The sequence below is a fragment of the Triticum dicoccoides genome, chromosome 5A (assembly GCF_002162155.2).
Source record: "Triticum dicoccoides isolate Atlit2015 ecotype Zavitan chromosome 5A, WEW_v2.0, whole genome shotgun sequence".
NCBI classification, from domain to species: Eukaryota; Viridiplantae; Streptophyta; class Magnoliopsida; order Poales; family Poaceae; genus Triticum; species Triticum dicoccoides.
This window is the reverse complement of record NC_041388.1, coordinates 103,420,680-103,442,837: the sequence shown is the minus strand read 5'-3', so window position 1 is coordinate 103,442,837 and position 22,158 is coordinate 103,420,680.

Genomic DNA, 22,158 nt, shown 5'->3' with positions numbered 1-22,158 from the left:
AGCAGCAGTTTAGCAGGCAGTAGCAAAAGGGGTTAGGGGGGAGGCGCAGGCGTGGCTGCGGGCGAGGCTGCACACGACGGGTGCGGTGGGGCGCTGGTGGCCACCCAGGACGGCAGCGGCTATGCGGACGCGGCGGCGGAGCGCTAGCGACAGGAGTGGCTCACGGAGGAAGCAGGCTGCACGGCGGGGCGAGCGCGCACGCCCGGCTTGGTTGGTGTGCGGGGCGCGCAGCGAACGTCGGTGCTGCGGGCGCGGGCGGCGTCAGCAGCAAAGGTAGCATCAACAGCGGCGATGCGGTATCATGCGAGCAACGGCAGCGCAGGCACGCGCGTCCAGGGACGGCGAGCGGGCGTAGTGCGCAGGGAGGCAACGGCGGAGGGAGAGCAGCGGCATGGGTCGGCGTGTGGCCACGGGCGAGGGAGAGAGAGGATGGGGAGCGCGGGGCGTGCTCAGAGGGGGAGTAGGGGTTCGGGCAGCGGGGCGTGGGGAGGTAGTCGGGGACGATGCGACGGAGAGGGGCAGGCCGGCGGGGGCGTCCAGCGAGGCGGTGCGTGCTCCTGGCGGCGGCAGGCGACGAGTGCCTCCTCTCTCTGGTTCGAAAAGGGATTTGGCAACTGGATTTGGTGTACTCTTTGCTGGAATGGGGGTTTTGCGTCGTACAGTTGGTGCTATGTCAACTGGCATAATCATACTGTTTGCTGCAGTTGGGGTCTGCTGAGTTGGGGCATCAGAAATGACCAGTGTAGTAGGGCTAGAGTCTGCTAGAGTTGGGGTATTTTGTGGGTCAGGTGATATTGCAACTACACCTAATGGGCTATTTGATTTATCAGGTGCCACTACCTTTTCCAAATACTTTGCTTATGCTCCTCCACGATCAGCAATCGCCCTCTTCCTTTTGAACGTCTGATACACAAGAACAACATTTGAATGGATAAATATGGTATGATGACAGATGGAATATGTACTGAAAATGGATAGGCAGGGCGTATTCACATACACGATGCGTAAACTAAGCTAATGGCAGTTCAACAAAGTAGAAGCAATGCAAAGCATCAGTTGCAAGATATGTGCGAGCAATGTAACCTTGGAAAGTTAGAGGAAGTACCTTGATGGGTGAATAAGATAGGGCATCTTCCTCTAACTCCTCCACTAGGGAGCTACATTGACTTAGGTCTCCCTCTAGCTCAGAATCACTGTTAGGATCATATTCTGAGCATGAATCTGTAGGTGGAGAGTGTTTGCATTGCATTGCATCCAGACTTGATTTCAGTCCCTTAATGCCAAGTTTGACAGCCATGGCATTGTTCTGCTTTATTCTTTTCATGCACGCAAGCTCATAATCATTATGATGCTGTTCAGAATCTGAGATTCATGAAAACATAAAAAGTAGTCAGATTATCTATGGAATGCATTGCGGTTTCAACTCGGAGAGTGTCTCCCTATAAACCCCTGAATATGCAAAGTTCACCTCCCCAACCGTGCTGACCAGACCACACACAGAGATACACACCCGAGCGGCAAACATGCATTTTCGAAACTAATTTAGGAACATTTAGCTGACCAATTAAACAACACTGTTTTAATAATATCATATTCGTATTTGAACAACTAAGCTTGTTTAGCTTGATGGGTGGAGTAGTGTTATTATGAAACGAAGCACGTATTCTGACCGTATAGTGCTCATAAAAGGGGGAAACTCTAAGCATATATTTTTTAGCAAAAGAGGGTTTCCCCTCTGATTTCTATTAAAGAAACCACCACGGAACCAACATGATCAATTAAACCCTAAGCATGGTCGATTAAACCGTATTATGGCTGTGCCATGGCAGATTTGAAGCTGCAAACCGGAGAAATGATATTTAGCATCCATTGTTTGCTTCGAACTAAGAACTAAATTTAAGAGCTGAAAAGAAAGTAGAGTAACCAAGTTAAGATCTATTTTCTGGTTGAGATCAAAAAGTTGAGGAGATATGAAGTACCACCTCTCTTGCGGCGCCGTGTAGGCATCGGGGGTGCGATGGCTGTCGGTGGCGTTGAAGCAGATCTGCGACTGTAGACAGGTGCATCGGGGGATAAGTCCCGTTGCGGTGGAAGAGAAGGTCATGTGAGCGGCCCCGGCAAAGAGGATGACGGCGCCGATGAAGCGAGAGGACGCGATGCAAGGCTATTGGTCCGTCGCCATGGATGAGAAACGTCCATCTCTAGCAGTGGACAACGCGGTCTTGGTAGGCGCTCCGGCATGATGGAGGACAGTGGCGATGGATGTGGTGGAGGACGGCAGCGATGGATGGGGTGGCGGACGGAGGCTGGTGTGGGAATGGGGTGTTCTAGCGCAGATGGTGTATGAATGGGAAAATGGAGGGAGAGGTACGGGAAACCATGTTTTTGGGACACGCCTGTCTAAAATATGGGAAAGTTACGAACTTATCCCCCATTTCAAATTTGGACATCTCGTCGGTTGGGGATAGGACGGTAATCTCGCATCTCCCAAATATTTGCCGGTAACTATTTCGGGCAAGGTGTGGGTGTTTTGCCGCCCACGGTTGGCGCCCACGGTGTATGAACGGGGCTGACAGGTAGGGCGGTTGTGTCACATCTGATGGAAGTTACACGTCTGCCCCTATTTAAAATATTAGCCTACATCTATTTCGGACGAGGAGAGTTTGTTTTGCCGCCGACCGTGTATGAATGGGTAATGGAGGGAGAAACAGAGGTCTTTCGGATGACCTTGAATCAAATGAGTTTTGCCGCCCATGTTTGACGCCCACCGTGTCGGAATGGGCTCAGAGGCGGTCGTGTCACGTCTAATTGAAGTTACTAACCTACCCCTATTTAGAGCAATGGAAATCGGGCCGATGGATTGTCCGTGTAATGGGTAGATAGTAATTTCCATCTCCCAACCACTTGGCTTTGGGCAGCCGATGTGGGAGTAGACATTTTGCTGTTTCTTTCGAATTTTGGGACAATAAGCATCCACGTTTACCCTGGCAACTAAATTCGAATCCATTTTGTATTCCTATATGAATCTTTATAAATCATTCTATGTGTTTTTATATATCTTCAAAAGGACGACAAAGATGTATTCCACTGTCATATATGAATATGGTTTACAAATGCCGATACTCAAATTCAGAAACTAGAATCCAATTTAAGTTGAATTCGAATATTTGGAACACTTCATGTCCAACTCAAATGTCACACGCAGCATAATGTGTACTCCCATTTAGATATGTACACAAGCGATGAATCAAGATTCAAATACCGAGTCAATCAACCAAGAATGTACGGAACTAACAGACATATAAACACTTATAGAGTATATGGATCAATAATATCAACTAACATACATAAGCAGGCCGCTGTACTTTTTTTGGCTACAACAACATCCTTTTTTTAGCCAGCATCTTGGCCCTTTCCGATGCGTGCCACTTATGGTTCATCTATACTAGTATTGCTGAATGCACATTCAGCCCGATTGGCATATTTGTAGGTCTGGCACAGTAATCCAAATGAAATGTCTCCGAGTCTTATCAATTAATACAGACTTGTGCTCAAATAAAATTACAAACAAAAAAACAATTATTACTTGATCTCTAAAACAAATGGTTTGATTGATTACATGAACAGACAACACAAAGGTTATTCAACTATGGAAAGAACATTTCACCTATGATTTACCAAGTAGGAATTTAATTTCCTTTTTTCCTTCAGGACCTTAACAATCTGGTCAGTCTCAGCTTGCTTCGTTTTGAAATCCACCAAATATTTAATGGTTTTCTTGAGTACTGCTTGTGATTGTGTTGTTTGCTTCCTCAACATGTCAACTTCATCTCTAAGTGCAGAAGCAGAATCTCTTTCTACCACTAGTTCAGCCTCTAGAGCATCAGCAGTTGGCAATTCATAATGCACGATTGGGCTGGTGCCACTGCTATGGGATGATGCAACGTCCATGGGGACCTCGCTCTTTGATCTTGGGCTAACCTGTTTTGCCATTAAAGTTCCGATTGGATTCAGAAAAGTTGAAGTTAGCAAAACATCTCAACTGGGAGTTATAACAGCAAACCAGTTAAACAAACAAGGAATTAAAGAGTTTCAATTGGATGCTGAAAAGTAGTTATTAACATCATTGTAACCCGTTGTTGCAGTAGCAAAGCAGTTAAACAAACAAGTAGATATTTAAGTTAAGGCAAATAGGTAATTCTTAACAGTAAGTATCAAACACATAGATAGGCGCAGTCTACAACATGATTAACAGGCTGTGCCATTATGTAATCAGTAGCAAACTAAATTAAACCAAGTAACGTAATTGAACAATTTTGCAATAAGTGGCTAACTAAAATTCCGAGAAGCAGGTAACTGAACTTACGCTAGTTCTTTGTACAGGCACACTGCAACTTCTTTTTCTCTTACATGGTTCTCTGTATATTTCATGCGATTACTTTTGGCATATCGAGATCTAAGCAATCTACAATAGGATGAAAAGACTGGCATCCTTCACATTATTGGCGAAATCAGTTCATAGAAACAAGCAATTCAACCATTATGTGGGTAAATTAAAAGCGCCACCGAAATATTTTTCACTATCCAATCATACACGCAAAAAGGGGCGACGCCACCATAGGGGCTGGTATGGGTGGCCGCCTCAGGTGGCTGGAAAGTGTGCACCTAGTTTGAGACATCCAGGTTGGCCCATGCTAGTTTTGTTCGTCCCAATGCATGAGTAGGCAATGTAAAAAATGAAGAAAAATGTTTCAATTTGGATGGGCCAATAACATAAGTGCAAGGCAGGCCCTATAGCAGGCTCGCGGCCCAAACGAGCGCCTCCCATATCGATCGACAGCAGGAAAAATCCCAATTCATTCGCTCCAGCCACCAGTCTGGTTCGCTCCTAACCTAGCCGCCGCTGGACAGACCGACACAGCACTTCCTCGCGCCCTCGTTGGAGGGCGGTTGCCGGGCCTCGAGTGAACGGAAGGACAAGAAGATGAAGATCCAACCCTGGGTGTAGCCTGCGTGGGAGGCAGCGGCGGCAGCACGGGCATGGCATCGAGCTTGTGCAAATGGATAGTCGCTAATTGCAAGAGTAGCATGCGCAACGAGCAGGTACATCACATCCTTGATTATATCTAATTCAACTCTTCAATTTCTAGTAAATAGTTAAACCTGACGGTGTTGTAAAACTGCTTGTATGTAGGGAATCTATGAGAAAATGAAACCAATTTCTACTTATTTTATAACTCCCCCAATCAATACTGAACTGACTGAATCTGATGTATGTAATCAAGTTTCCAGTGCAAACATACAAGCTCATGTTGTTCTTGAGCCTGAAGTGTCTACTGAACAGACTGCTAATGAAGGATTTGATGCAAACATTTTACATGCTCCTGGTGATGAACATATAGTGTCTAATGAGGGATCTAATGCAAGCATTTTGCAAGCTCATTTAAGGATTTAGTGTCTAATGATGATCTACTATGTTGAGAGAGACAGAGATTTGCAGGCATTGATGACAAGCAAATTATAGTGCATTTTCATAGCTTGAGGAAACGTCGAGGCCATCTACCAGAAAGTCCCCGTATCATGTCAACATAGCATAAATACTTTTCTAATCTGTTGTTTGAAACTATTGGCATACTTGTGCAGGATAGATATATTGATATGCAGTTTGCGCACTGGTTATACATGCAATTACACTTCGATATTTTCAGCCAGAGAACGAATAGTTCAAGTAGGTACAGACCATGTTTGTAGTCCTTGTACACCATGTTGCATTTTGTGTTTTTTGGTGCTTGCATCATTTAGTGTTTATAATCTGAACTACTTTGGATCATTAGCTAGTTTTCAAAGTGCATGTAGCTTCACATTTCTCAAGTTATGTTGATTTCCGGAGTGCAAGTGCCTTCGTATTTTTTAAGTTAAATGTTCGCCCTTGGTAACTTGAATTCATGGATCAGCCACTTCACACAAATCATACACGAATGCCAGTACGAATTAAATGAAATGCAGGGACTTACGCTAGCTCGTTGTACAGGCTCACTGTAGCTCTGCTTGCGCTTGGGATGTTCCATGTAAAAGTCCATGTTACCACTTGCTTGGATGTGCAGGCCTTGTGCTCCTTGCATCCCCCTCTGCATTTTTGACACGGCGAATGGTTGATCAAATAAGAGGAATCGACCTTGATGTTGTACCGGAGGACAAATACTTACAAGGTTATATGGGTGTGCAAGATGTGTACCAGATCCCGTAGCGCCGTCATGCTTCGCTAAAATATGGATTTGCTTGTTTCAGATTTGCTTGTTGCATAGGCGTGTAAGCTAAGAGAGAAGTGAAAGGATGTCCAAACATCGTCAGAACAATGCACAAGGGAGTGATGTGTGGATACCTAGTTCAGGCCGGCGTTTGGGCATGCTCGCCTAGATAGAGTGCGGGTCACTTCAGAGCCGTTGAGGGTGATGCGCTGGCGTTGGCTGGCCGCGCACGGATGCAGATCTTGAGTGGCAGCAGAGCGCTACGATGCAGTGGACGAGGCCGTTGGTGAAGCCCCAACGGCCTCGGGGGGTGGAGGTGTGACGATGTGCACAGTGAAGTAGCCCCGGTGAGCTAGGAGACGGCGTCGGTGAAGCGCACCTGATGCGGTGGAACTCGGTGTCTGTGAGGCAGGTCGGTTGCGGCGGCCGACATTGTCGGTGGACCACCCGGTGCGGTGGACGAGGGCGTAGATGAGGTAGCTCTGGTGCGGTGGTGATGCGCGACCGTCGTCTTCGTCGTCGTCGTCCGGCACAGAGGTGGGGAACGGTGGGGAAAGAGACGAGACGAGGGGCGATTCGAGGGTTGGCGGCGAATTAGGGATTTGAGCAATCTGGGCGCGGAAGGGGACGGTGGAGAAGAGAGATTTTGCAGGGCTGGAATTGGGGCCACCAAATATTTCAATCCGACATGGAAGCGCGAACTTATATTTTCGTCGTCCTTTTTTTGGGGGTGAGTGGGGTGGGTGGCTGGGTGCTACGCGTCCGTCCAACACACGCGACCACCCCGACAGGACTATGCTTCGGTGCCTTAAGGCACCTGCCTTTGTGTCCATGACATATGGGCACAACAGGTGGCTGGCCCACATGTCAGTGACGCAAAGGCAGTTGCCTTTAAGGCACCGAAGCAGCGTCCACAACGACACGACCCTGGTTTGCCTGGTGCACCTACATTTGAGAATGCAAACGAATCTTCTTTCATTTGCAAACGAATCTGTATGTATTACCATGCCCGTGTTTTCCTTGCAATAATAGTCATTTGAAACGAGATACTCCATCCGTTCACTTTTGTAAGTCATTTCAAACAACTTAAAATGAACTGTTTTGCACATTGTCTGAAATGTCTTCAAGGTCTTATAAAAGTAAACAGAGGGAGTACTATAAATTAATTAATGAGGAGTTATTTGAAAAAAAATCAAAACGGTACCCATGCTAACGTGGATTAGAGTGTGTCTCACATAATCAGTTATTTGAATTAGAGTGTGTGTCACGTAGTTAGTTATTTGAATTAGAGTGTGTGTCACGTAGCGATCTCCAATTCTAACGTGGATTTCGCATTTCATTGTATCCATGCTACTTTTTTAATATAAGTGCATATGTATATGATGAACACCATGGTAGTGAGAAAACTTTTGGATTGATTCAAACATATGACCTACAAAATAGCACAACAAACTGAGTCAATGTCAACTTTTCGAAACTTAGTATGGCACAAATTTGAAATAATTACCCATATGCCTGCTCGTCGGTTCAAATCTTACAATGTACACCGAATTGAAACATCGATATTAAGTCTCGTACTATCTACATTCAAATGTTGTTTTTTGCCCCCCCCCCCCCCGAACAAACGCTACATACTTCCTGTATCGGTCAATCTTCCTCTCCTAACCACCTTAGGAAGCTATCGGTTTCCAACACACGTTCATTCTTTCTCTCCATGTTTCGATCTCTAAGTCTCTCAACTACACAACCCCTTTTTCCACTCTGTTACCAAATGTATTTACCTCACACACCCGCCATTGCACCCCATGCCGAACTCTATCCCCCCTCTCCCTCTCACCCTCTCGCGCTAAATACATGCATTGCCTATCTAGCCCCCCAACCTCTCGTGGATGCTCACGCACGCACGTTGTATATCTAGGTCACTCCCTCGAGACTGTCTCACTCTTTCTTTCGCACGGCGGGCCACACTCGCTCAATCTCGCTCTCTTTATCCGAGTCTCGTTTAACCTTGTTTTCTTTCACACAGAAATGATATATCTCCCTGTTCGGGCCTCGATCGACACACTCGATACTCTCTCATGCAGATTGTCTATCTAGGTCAGTCCATCCAAGCCGCCACCACTCTTTCGACCTCATGGTGGGCCACGGTCACTCAATCTCTCTCTCTCTCTCTCTCCATATGTCTCGATTGACCTCGCTCTTTCTTGGACAAAAACGATATATCACCATGTTTGAGCCCAATTCGACCTATTCACATTGTATACTCTTTCACGCACATCGTCTATCTAGGTCACTCTCTCCAACCTGTCTCACGTTTTCGACCGCATGGCGACCCTATGTGATCGATTGACCTTGCTTCCTCCCACGCACAAAATATATCTACACGTCTTCACTTACTGGTGGGTTCCATGTGTGCTCTCTCTCTCCTCCCCTTTCGCGTTTAGACGCACGGGCAAACAGGAAGAACTCGTGGGCGATGTTGCCGTTGACCATATCTGGACGTGTTCACAAGTCACGGCACCAGTTTCACGTACTAGCAGCACTAGTCAGTGTGTACGTGCAATGCACGTTAATTTGAATGTATATTAAGTGCATGCGGATATTAACTACTAGGATATTATTTGCGTGTTGTCATGTGATTAGCACCATTTTTGGCATGAAATTAACTACATGCTAAACGTGTTGAGCGCTCGACATTGAAGCAGTCTAGGTCATTGGATGACAAGGAATACATGTGGCTTGATGACGTTTTATATTTAATTTTGATACGGCTCTAGCAGAACATTCAATCGATCAAACCATACATTTCGTTCAGTCTGACTCCGACTTTAAATTATACGACAATCGATATAAAATAAACAGAAATGATAAACGTTCGGATTTTAAGCATGGCAATCCAAACGTTTTTCATGGCAAATTTAGATTACGCGGTGGCGGCAGGGGCGTCTCGCGGTGGGAAGCGGCTCCTCTGTCGTGCTCTGTGTGTCGTCGGGCCACTGACCGACGGTGATGGTGGCGTCTTGCGCCGTTGTTGGCGTACTCCTGGACGTTGGCCTAGCTTCAAGGAAGGCCAAAATGTTCTGGACTTTGGAGCGAGTCGACTGGCGAGAAGAGGCGACTGGCGTTGGTGCAAGAAAGCGGTCGACGGCAGCCATCCATGCCGCTGAGGGGGGCACTGGAACCCACACGGGGACAGGCGCTGTCAATGGCGCGGCGGAGACATTCGTGTGCACGAGCACTGGCACGGGCGCGCACGTCAGTGCACGCGCAGGCGCAGGCGCTGGCAGGTGCACGGGCACTGGCACGGGCGTGCGCGTCAGTGCACGCGCAGGCGCATGCGCTGGCAGGTGCATGGGCGCGTGAAAGTCGGCGAGCACCTCGTGGAACCCCGTGGGATCAATCTCGGCGACAATGTGCGGCTCCCAGCCCATCAATGCCACGGGGATGGGCGCTGGCGCAGTCGGGGCGACGGGAGCAGGAACGGGAGCGGGGATAGGCGCGGCGTCTTTCCGCAAGGCCAGTTCAAGCTCGTCCCAAAGCGCCTTATGTTCTTGAGACTCCGGCCGGGTGTCTTCCTGAGGAAATTGGAACACTAAGGCCAGACCATCGTGATGGGGCATGGCGTACGTTTAGGTCAGGCTAGTTGGAGGTAGACGACAGGAGAATCAGAGAGGAAGAGAGAAGATTGTAGCGATACTCCCTCCTTTCCGGTTTCTAAGGCTCAATTCAAAAATCTCACCAACCAAGGTAGATGGTGAGTGGTGGAATACTTTTTGTAGTTGGCAAAAGCACCCAATTAATGCTCTTGTTTTTCTCAAAAAATATGTTTACCAATGCATTAATTGCAATGCATGCATGCATAAATTACATGCATTGGTCAATTTTCTCTTAATACTTGCGTGCAATGATTTAATTTACCTTGGAATCTGAACATGTGATGGGAAACAACAAAATTGAGCCTTATAAAATGGAAAAACTAATATTTTGAGATAAGCCCTATAAACCGGAAAGGAGGGAGTACCGGGTAGTGCAGGGTTGATTTTAAACTGCGGCGCCGGCGACATTAAAAGTGGGAGCACTTGGGACGACGGTGGGCGGCGGAGCCTAGTCAAAGGGATCGCCTCCCGGTGAGCCTGCACAGCGGTCTGCTCGCACGCCTCCCTGACAGCCAGTGCAGCGGTCTGCTCGCACGCCTCCCGTCGACTCACACGCTTGCTCGGACGGCACCTGCCGATTGCCGATGAGAAGCGGGGACTCATGGCAGCACGTAAACACCCACGGTTTCAATAGTGAAAGCGTTCGCCTTAACGTGATAGGTCTTTGTTCCAAAATACCTTGGCTCTTCATTTGTGCAACTTGTCATAAGCAACTTGTCTCAAATTGAAGAAAAAACTTATGAAGTAATATTTGTGCCATATCACGTGACCATGCTTAGTTTCAAGAATTTAAGCTCACTTTTGGATTTTCAGAAATTTAAGATCCAGGATTCGAAACAATATCATAACCTGCATCATGCAATAAATTTTCAAGCCGTACATCTGTCCTGTTGTATTTCTTAAGAAAGGATTTGGTCAAACATTTTGCTTAGTTAGACTTTATACAAGTTATATATGCAGAGTAAAAGGATAATCCCTTCCGTACTAGTGCATGGCCTGATATATTAACTCAAGTACTAGGCACGAACAAACAGGCTCAATTCTGTGCTCATCCTGTAGTAGTAGTAGTAGTAGTAGTAGTAGTAGTAGTAGTAGTAGTAGTAGTAGTAGTAGTAGTAGTAGTAGTAGTAGTAGTAGTAGTAGGCAATGTAGTTGACGGGTGACCTTGACGAGCGGCGACCGAGGGAATTGAACCGTGCTCGGCACGGTAGGTAACGTTGTCTAGTTACTAAAGCATCCCTCCGTTGTTCATCGGTAGTCATTATGGACCGGGGACATGAGGGGAATTTCCTAGGGCTGGAATTCTGGCCGCCAGATATTTCGACTTGAAACGCTGAGGCTCGACTGGTTGCGGTAATGGGGTTGCCTAATGTGCGTACCACGCACGCCACCGAAGTACACGAGCCCGCTTTTTTTAGGATCAACACGAGCCAAGGTCTGGCTGGTACGCTGCTGGGTCCTACCATTCGAGGATATGAAAGGAACCTTTTAAATTGCCGAACGAATCTATGTGTATTACAATACCCGTATTTTCCTTGCAAATACTAATCTCAACGTGGTAATTGATTTATGACGAGTTGTTGAATTAGAGTGAGTTTGTGATATAGTGATCTCAACGTAGATTTCACATTTCATGGTATCCCTAGTAAGTTTTCCAATGCAAATTCAAATTTAAAAGATGAACAACATGGAGGTGAGATAACTTTGTATGTATCAAGCATATGACCACACACACACAGAGAGAGACACACACGCACGAACACAACAACAATCCAATAAGTATAGTGCATCTATTTTTCCAAACCATGCATGTATGACATGAATTCAAAAATACTCCTTTTATTCCTAAATATTAGTCTTTTAGAGAGTTCAACAAGTGACTACATACGGAGCAAAATGAGTGAATCTAGACTCTAAAATATGTATATATACATCCGTATGTGCCAGTCCATTTGAAGCCTCTAAAAAAACTAATATTTGGGAACAAAGGGAGTAAAATGTAAGACATCCATGGTCCTCAGTTCAATATTTAAAATGAACATGTAACTGAAACATGAATATTAAGTCTATTACTACAGTACATGCAAATGTTTTGTTTAGGCGGAGCTATGATTGTCAGGGGTCAACCCCTTGACCTTAGATAAAATTGTGGAGCTCTATTTAGGGTTGTTTAGATTATATTTGTCCCCACCCTCCCAGACACCGATTGGTTGTGCACCCCCCACCCCTCCTCCCCGGGAGAATATCATGTGCCCCCATACTTTAGATGCTATATGCTGATACGAGTTGCTTGGAGCTTGTAGATCTGAGATATAGCAGCTCACATGATGTGTCTTAATATTTCTGCAGGAAACCTTGATGAGTTTGATAATTGCACAGAATTTGTACAAAAACTACTTAGATGCCCTTTGATCCCATATCCAAAGACCTCGAAGCTCGTATCACCGTAGCATCTAAGATGAAGCTCGAATGGTTTTTTGCAGAAAAGCCCCAAAAGAGTTCGGCCACTGCTTGCAAGCACAAAGACTGCTCAGATGCCATTGGATCTCAGATCAAACGACCTCCAAGCTCGTATCACCGTAGCATCCAAGCTGCGATAGCAGCTTATGTTTTCTCACACGGGAGAGTATGAGGTGATCCCGCACTGTAGATTCTATGGTGATACGAGTTCACTGAGATCTAACGGCCCACAATAGGAGGTTTGAATGTTTTTTGCAATATACAGCTGATAGAGTTTGGGAAATGCACAGAAGTACAAGTACTACGCATGTGCCATCTGATCACTGATCATATGACCTAGATGCTCATATCACCGTAGCGAGTAATTAAGCTACGGGGAGCACCTAATATGAGCACCGGGAGCCATTGGATCGAAGATGCAGCGGCACACACGAGGCCTGAATGTTTTATTTGCAAAAAAAAACCTATGGAGAGTTTGGAAATTGCGCATAATTACAAAGACTACTCCCAAGCCATTGGATCTCACTTCCAACGGTGTAAAAACTCGTATCACCATAGTATCTAAGCTGCAGGGTGGATGTGATATTCTATGTCGCTGTCATTTTTGTTCGTAAACTTGTAAAATACGTCTAACTCGTGCCATTACTTGTCTAACCGTGCAAAGTGTTTGTTCAAAAAAACCATCCTACACTGCAATATTGGAACAACACACGGGGGTCCCACTTGTCATTAATCAAATTTGGACCTAAAACTAACAAATCTGAAAGACGAGATTCGAACTGGCAACCTGGAATACAAAGCGTAAGTCGATAGCCTGAAAAAACGAACGGTTGTTGGCTTTGTCCCATAACTTGATTTTATTTATACAGTACTTTCGTTGAGTAGAGTAGAGGGAGTGCCTCGTCAACACGTGCATGACCGTTGTCTCACTTACTGGTGGGTCCCAGGTCTGCGATCTCAATCTCTCTTCTCTCAATCGTCTAAACTTTGCACGGGCACACACGAAGAGCGGCGCTAGCTTGCCGTGGTGTTATTACAACTAAAAAAAGTTTGGAAAATAGAAGAATCGCCTAGAACAAGAGACGTTGTGGCTGGTCGAGACTAAGCTAACCACATCTATCCTCCGTGCCACGTTTGCATGATGAAGTTGTGTGGCTAGTGGGGTGCTATCGACCGACTGGCTGGGTCCCGAGGTCGAACCATAGGTACTACGTCTGATACAGTATATTTTTACATGCACATTTTTCCTCCGTGCCGAGACGTGGCACACCCTACTGCGCGGTTTCGGGGTCCTCCCGGGTGGTGCACGCATATATTCTTCCTGACGTGGGACGCCCTACCGTGCATTTTCTGGGTCGTCCTCGGTTGTAGCGCCGAAGCAAGTAAATGAGTCGTCAAATCACGAAAGACCACCTTTCCCGGTGAGTCATCAGTGAAGCATGGTGGCTAGCTAGTTGGGCTAGTTCGACCGATTAGCTAGGCCGCCGCCACATTTGTTTTTTCACCCCTTTTTTTATCTACTTGTCGGCAGGTAAATATAAATATCCACCGCGGCATTGCTCTGGTTTTTGGGTGCGGCAGGATTTTTATTTTTTTGATTAACGGGAGCAGGCGCGGCAGCAATTAGTCACGATGACTCCACCTGTAAAAACCCACCGCTCCCTGATGTGAGAAGTCGTCGACTGGTGTTTTACCGTGGTGAAAACCAAAAGATTCCCCGCTCCCTCCGCCTTCCCGTAGATTGCATTGCCTTTCAGCCGTTTCGCCCCCTTTGCTTCCTCTCCCCATTGCTTCTACCTGGTGCCATGGCGGCGTAGCAGATCACGGAGTCCAAGGTGAGGCTCCTGACATAGGAGCTCCATGCCAAGGATGCGGAGCTCAGGGCCAAGGACGTGGAGCTCCGTGAGCTCAAGGAGGATAGGAGTGCCATGCTCCTACGTTATGTGCGGGAGTTCACGGAGCTTCAAGAGCGGCAGGCGTCCACCACAAAGATGCTCGAGGCGTCGCCGGCGTTGCTGCAGAAAGCAAGAGATACGATAGGCCGTCAGGGGAGCCGGCTGGAGCGCGAGCGGGCCGATCGTGACGAGGTCCAGGATTGCCTCAGCCACTTGGTTGCTACGCACTTGTTGCGGCTGCGCGATGCCTACCGTCGTGCCAACGCGACGATGCCGGCCGTTGGGCTAAACCCGTTCGACCACCCGGTCGACTTCAATGAGCTGCGGCTTCCTGACCTGGTCTCCTTCTTCACCTATATCTCCGAGGAGCTGAGCCGTCTCCGCGCGATGGTGGGGGCTGAGCTGGACAAGGAGGGGTTGTGGGCTGCCGTCGCCGTTGCCGGGCGAATCCTTTCAGGGCTCCGTCACCAGAATCCATTCATGCCATTGGACGCCGTCTTTGACGAGCGGGCTCGCGTCGACCGGGAGGGGGCTCTGCGGGCGATTGCACCCTGCATCACCAACGTCGTGCGCCTTGAGAAGAAGAGGGACTTCGGTGGTGTTTAGGCGCCCTCTACATGGGCATGTCCATGTCTCGGCGCAACATGACCGTTGGATCAAACTCAGACGGTGCAGACCAGTCACTGTAGCACAAAGCGTGTGGGTGTGTTTGGTTGCATTCTCATCTCAATATAGTTGTTTCCTCTTCATGTATTTCTTACATATAGGAGTAGTTGACATGCGCACAACATCATTTGTTATCGTCATATCTTACTACACTAGCAACAAGATTGTGTAGTACTGACGTATGAACCACTGCACATGCCTAGTAGTAGGAGCATTGTGTATGTTCTAGTGGCTGCCGTGTTTCGCACTCCTCCGTCGTAAGAGTGGAAAGGCTTGCTGTAATCATTTTTCCTTTTGAAAAACAGTGGACACGCTCTACCGTGCGGATCCTCCTCCAGCCATGCACTAAATTACTCACTTTCGCCGACGTGTGGGACAGCCAGCATCGGGGTCCACCAGCCACGCACTAAATTACTCCGTATAGAGTGATGGGAGACTACCCCGATCGAAGCGCCGCAGTAATGCCCAATGAGCCGTCAAATCACAAAACCTCCTCCTTTCCAGCAGTAAGTTGGACGGACGAAGCAACCATCATTTCAGTCTTCTCTCTCAGCTTCCTCTCTACCCAACCCTCGCTTCTGCCTCATCTTGTTCCTCATTTCTTCAAGAAAACCCCGACCTGCTTCTGCCATTGTTCTCCTCTCCCAAAGAAGGAAAGGTGAGTGCATCAATGGTGTTGATTCTGGCCAAGGCTCGGTCTTGCAACCCCGAGACTGATCCTATAACTCCCTCTCTTTTCTTCTTTTGGGTTTGTGATTATGGTTTATTTTCTTTTATTTCTATTTGACAGTTTCTTGACGGACGCTGGAGCACCGGCCGAAGTGATGTCTATGGCTCCGGCCAAAACCGTCGAGGCTCATGGTACGAAGAAGCGCAAGCACCCTGCCGAGACTACCGCAGACAAGCTCAAAGCCATCGCCCTATCCAAGCCCCCCTCTCCGGGATCCCTCATTAAGCAAATCTAGGTAATATCTCTTCTTGATGATCTATTTCTCGATCTTGATCGTGTTTTTTCATCTAACACGCAGTACTAGTACTAGTAGTACAACTTACTGGGTGATCTTGCATGTCATTTTTGTGTGCCAAATGACGGTTCTAAATTCCTCTTTTGACCAAAACATGCGAGAGGTTGACACTGATTTCTTATAGATTACTTTCAACTACTCCCTCTGTCCCAAATTTCTTGTCTTAGAATTGTCTAGATACGGATGTATCTAATACTAAAATGTGACTTGATACATCCGTATCTAGACAAATCTAAGACAAGAATTTTGGGACGGAGGGAGTACCTTATGAACATCAATGCTACCTTTTAAGAGGGTATATTTGCCTCAGTAACTTGTGTTATGGATTTTGCATGTAATCCCTCTGCTCTCATGCCTTTGAAGACATGTTCTAGTGTCTTTGTTCACTCATTTTTGTGCGTATATGTAGTCATATATGGAGTATAATATCGAAAATCATCTTATATTTCTGAACGGAGGTAGTAATAAAATATGGTTTCTGTTTGAATTAGAACCAGGTCCGCGGTGGAGATGAAGTTCTCAAAGTCATGCCGTGTGAACTGGAAGGCCTGATGATGAGTTCTACTGCTGAACTATCCAGCTGCTGTGTCCTTGTCGCCACGTGTCCTGAACTAGTGTTTTCCTGTAGCATTGTTGTCAGGCGTGTTCTCGAGGCTGTACTTGACCACAACAATTTCCTGGCTGTGCCTTCGATTACGAAGGGTGTGGTTCTTGTAAAGCTTCCCAACAAATCTGATGCGGCATGTCTTCATCATCATGTTTATGAGTGGAAAGACCACTCTGTTAAGTTCTCCAAGGTTGACAAGATGGTGATGGTGCATGTAGACATCTCACACGAAGTCCATGGCCTAGTCAGTTATGCGGGGTTCACCCCGTAGGTCAGTGGCAAGAAATAGTCTGCAGAGTTTAGTTAGTGCAACTTTGCTTGTCTGTAGCAAGTACTATTGTTCAGTACTTGATTTGTGTTTGTGAACCCTGTATTGTTTATTAGTACTGCCGCTTTGGTTGTGTGGTCAGTCCTAAGAATGGTCTATGTTAATGTCTGTCCACTCAATTCAGTCTGTATATTTTGAAGTATCCAGATCATATTTTTTTAGGACGGTTTATCAATTATGGTTACACTCCAATATCTGTATGCATTGCAGGGTTTATTGCACCCACCAGGATTTCCAGTCCCATGGATGTTCGGTCCATACGATTTGTCACGACCTTTGGACTGTCCTGCTTGTGGGAGTAGGCAGGGCCCCTGCATGCCGCGCGTAGTTGGATGATCAATCTTCTGTTTAGTACTTCAACATAGTGATTTCCTGGTAAGGATTCACTCGTGTCACATCAAGTAAATCTTATTGATTTACTATCTAAATCTTATTGATTTAATGTCATGTTTTCTTTCTTTTCCTGCAATTTTATGATGCAGGTTTTGCCATGTGACATTCATCACAGAATAAACCGTTTGGTTTGCTCTACGATGGCTATTTTTGCAGGTTTCACTTCTTATGTCGTGTCAGTAACAAAGGCACTGTCCATCACTTATATTACTGGAAAAAATTGGATCAGTCTGTTGTCTGAGTACAAGTTGAATCCCTATGATGAACTGCAGTTTGGTTTAACAAAAACGCCACAAATAGTCCTTCTCGCGTTTAAAAGAAATGAAGAAAAAACTGGATCACGGTCATGGATCCTAGTCAAGCTAGAAAGCTGATCATAGCAGACCAGACATGATCGCCGCTGTCTCGCACAGATCGAGCACCGGCAGTTGCTCTAGCACTGACAGCGGCAGGAGCTTAGTCCGATCCAGCTAAGGATTGGGCACCGACCGCGTCAGCGGATCAGTCTGATCTACCGGAGGATCGGGCATCGACACCGGCACCTGCTCCGACACCGGCACCAGCTCTACAAGGAGCACCATCTCCGGCAGCAGCAGCGGCTTCGGCACCTGCACCAACACTTGCACTTGCATCTGCTCCGGCCAGTGCAGTTGCACCGGCAACAGACATGGCCGGAGTTTGCACTTCATATACCAAAGTCCTTACAAAAACCGACATGTCCACCTTCTTGGTAAGCATTGGCCGCCCAAGTGATTCGTTCTTTTTTCTTTCCATGTTGTTTCACATGATTCACTGTGTTGATCTAACTGTTTGGGTATATCTTCTTGTTTGCAAACAGAGAATTCCTAGAGCAACAAGGGAGTCGTTCAACAATTCGGGCGACCGCGGCCAAGTTTCTCTTACCATGCGCATCCTTGGTGTGAATGAACCTGCTCAATATACCTTAAGTAAAAAGGATGGTCGCATGATGATTGATGCTAAAGGATGGTCAAGGTTCAAATCTAAATCATATCTTGAGGTAGGGGATGATGTTAAAATCAAACTTTCTCGGCAAGGAGAGCTGGTCCAAATCAACTTTGAAATTAGCAGCACGCAACTGCCGAACTGATCTATCCTCCGAGAGATTTTGATGTAATAATCTGGCATGGTGAAACAAGTGTCCTGTGTGTATAAGTAGTACGGTAGTATTATTTATCACATGGTATATCGTTGATAGAATAGCAACTCTGATTGCTCGTTAGGAACTGTCGTTCAATTTCATTCCAACAGCTGTCGTGCTTTATTCAATTTTGTGTATTCGCCTTGCAACAGCATCTAAACCAGCGCCGTACCGATCGCTTGCAATATGAAAAGCGCCAAGGTAGAACACATGGGCCCCCAAACATGCAGGGTCGGCATGCAACCCAAAGTCCTGAACCGTGAGCCTATCTGAGTATTATATTCTCAGCTGAACCCCCATAATGCCCGTGCATTGCAGAGGGAGTATATTTCTCAGCAAGGTGAGCCTATGATATAAACGATTTGTATATTTCTTTACAGAGGGAGTATCTCTCTGTCAAAAAATATATTTACATGTAACTAGTTACTCCTATCTTTCTACTTCCTTTCGCTGATATGTGGGGCAACCGGCAACGGGGTCCACGTGCCATATGCACAAATTAGAGTGCACAATTCACAGTAGACACACCCCGGTCGTAGCGCCGCAGTAATGCCCAATGAGGCGTCAAATCACAACCCCCCTTTCCAGCTTTAGCAGTAAGCTGGATGGACGAAGCGGCAATATTTCACTGGGCCTGAATCCCTTCTCCCTCGTCTGCTTGTTCAGAGAAAACCCCCTCTCGGCGATTGCATAGGGTTTTCTCATGGAGAACCATGTACGAATTCTTCATCCATCCCCGATAAACCCAAGTCCCTTGGTCGCAGGTAATCCTAGGATGGCAGCCGCCGCCGTTGATGCATTTTTCTTCCTACTGAATCTAGTGTGTTTCATTTGCAGTGCCCAAAGTGCGAGTACCCTACAGGTTTCTGCGCCCTCGGTGAGATGCCACACTTGTTCCTTCTGTCGGATTTCGGGTTCTGGCAGACCCTTGAGGTTCGAACACTGGGGTGCGCGTGGAGATTTCGTCTCCTACCTACCTGCACCCCTCCGCCGTGCTAGGACCTGAACTAAGGAAAGAACAACTCAAGAGACACAGGGTTTATACTGGTTCGGGCCACCATTGTGGTGTAATACCCTACTCCAGTGTGTGGTGTGTGGATTGCCTCTTGGGCTAATGATGATGAACAATACAAGGAAGAACAGCCTCACGAGGGTCTGTTCTTGGCTGAGGCGATGAACTGCTGGGAGGAGTTCAGCCACCTTTCTCTCTCTCTCTCTCTCTCTCTCTCTCTCTCTCTCTCTCTCTCTCTCTCTCTCTGCTCTCCCTTTCCCAACCCTTCTAACGGGCCTCTTCCTTCCTATCTCTTTTTCGTCCTCCCCCCAGCTATGTGGGTGGCTGGTCCTATTTATAGAGGCCCTGGTCCTCTCCCCAAATATTGAGCGGGAAGGGAGCCAACAATGGCGGGCTAATTTGAAGGGGGACAGCAAGTATCAGCTATCCTGACAAAAGTAGTCTTCGCCTGCGCAAAGCTTTGGTGATGACGCCGTCTTGGGCTCCACGGTGACCTCCATATCGTAGTCCTCCTGGTCTTGGTCTCGTTGCACCGAAATGGCAACCTTTGCCTGATGCCTCGGTACTCCGCGACTGCGCTTGCCCCCTTTGCACCAAAGAGGAAAGGAGGACGCTGCACGGGCTGGCACCCGCCTGGCGCCCTGAGCTGTCATGGCTTGCATCATGGGCACCTCGTGAGGTACCCCGCCTTGACATCTCCGCCTCCTCGTGAGCCAGCCTGACGAGGTCGTCCTTAAGGAAGCTCCGCGTCGTCCACCCCGCGAGGCTTGGCCCCTCGCGAGGGTCTTGGGTTTGTGTTGGTGAAGATGGGCCGTGCTGAGCCCCTCTTTGAGCCACGCCGCAGGCCGCAGGCAGGCAAGTCTGGGGACCCCCATTCCCAGAACACCGACAGTAGCCCTCGGGCCCAAGGCGTGCCCGGGCTTGGCCGTGCAGGGAGGCGGAAGGGAAAGGGCGAAGCGCCGCGGGCCCTAACAGCCTGCGGCCTTGGGCGCCGCGTGGCGGTTCACTGGACGTGGGCGCCTCCACTTCCCCATGATGCCTCGGCAAGTGCACTGACTGGACAAGTCCCTGCATGCAAAACGGGTCATGATTACCTGCGATCATGGAGGTCGGCGGTTGGCCTCCGCCGGCTATAAGTACGGGACGGCGTGCGCCCTTCCGGTTCATCTCTCCTTGCTTCTCCTTCTTCCCGATCCTTGCTCCGTCTTGCCGCGATGGCTCCGATCTGCCGGTTCTCGACGACAGAGAAGGGAAAGGCTCCCCAAGAGGGGCCAGACCCTATCCCACCAAAGAAACGGCTCATCCCCCGTGGCCCGGACGAAGGGGCCCTTCAGGTGGTGCCGAGGCCTTGGGGCGAGCGGGCGCCGCCGGGGTTCCCGCTTCCATTGTACGCCCACGTCGAGGGCCCCGAAGGAGCTGATGCTGACCGCCACGGGCGGCACCGCCGTCGGCGTCGACGGGTCACGAAGGTGTGGGTCGTCCCCCCTGGGGTCCACACCGAGGGCTCTTCCCAAGAGTTCATGCTCCACGTCGCCATTCCTCTTCAGTCTTGGATTCGCCTGCCTCCCTTCTTCGCCTCCATCATCCCGCAGGTGGAGCCCCTGGAGCTCTGGCTGCAGCGCGCCGGCTGCAGCACCCTCGCGACTGAGGCAGAGGTCGCGGTCGTCGCCCCGGGCGAGGTCTACATGACCCGGGGCTGGAGGGAGATCGCCCGGGTTTGCAGGACAAGGGGAGTCTTCGCGATCCACTTGGACTACGACGGTGCTTCGATGATGCTCTTCAAGGTCTTTGATGCGAGCGGGCGCTGGCTGGAGTGCTGCCCCGGGGAAGGTGGCCAGGGCCCTGCTGTGACGAGGATTGGGCATGCCACCCACTCCCTTGGAGGCTCCTCAGGTGGTGGAGGCGTCGGGGGTTCCAGCGACTCCGGCGAGCTCTTCGTGACTCCGGAGACGAGTGACGACAGCTACGAGCCCCCGCGCCAGCGCCGCTCCTCGAGCAGGGCGGGCTCGTCAGGCCGCCGCTGACTCTCATCTGGATGGGGTTGGCGTCGATGCTTGACGGCCCATTGTTGATGATGGCGTCTTTTGCAGGGCCGCGCGTAGTTTGTGTCCCTTTAGGATCCGTTCCCTGCGAGGAATCAAAAACGCGTCCGGTAGGGGCTAGTAAGGTGCCTGTGATCCTGCCTTGTATATATAACACTTGTCGTAGAATTGCACAAGTTGCTCATTCCATCTTAGCTCAGTCCTCCCTTTCGAACCTCACGAGGGCTCGGTGCTGTGCGCCGACAGGTCCCAGTCCCAAGGCGGCTTCAGCCGTCGCTGGTATGCCAGGTCGCGATGCCGTGGTCAAGGCCAGGAGGTGAGCGACCCGGAGTCCGGTAAGAGCCCCTGAGTCGCGATGCTCAGGAGGTCCCCTTTGGCGCCCAAGCAGCCGTCGTTCGGTGAGAAAGGGGAGCGGTGTCGCTAACAAGGGATAGCATTAGGTGCGGGGATGGTGCCATGGCAGCTGGCGCTTCCGGGCGATAACTTATCTCGAGGATCAAGGGCCGCTCTTTGGTGTGTGGCCGGGTCCGTGCGTCGGCAGGAGCGGGGTTGCTTGGCGAGGTCCTCGTGTGTCTCCTCCCTCTCGCCTTAGCTCCCCTTTCTGCTCTACGTCCTCGGGTCCCGGCCCTCGAGCGAATCTCAGCCGTCGCTGGTATGCCAGGTCGCG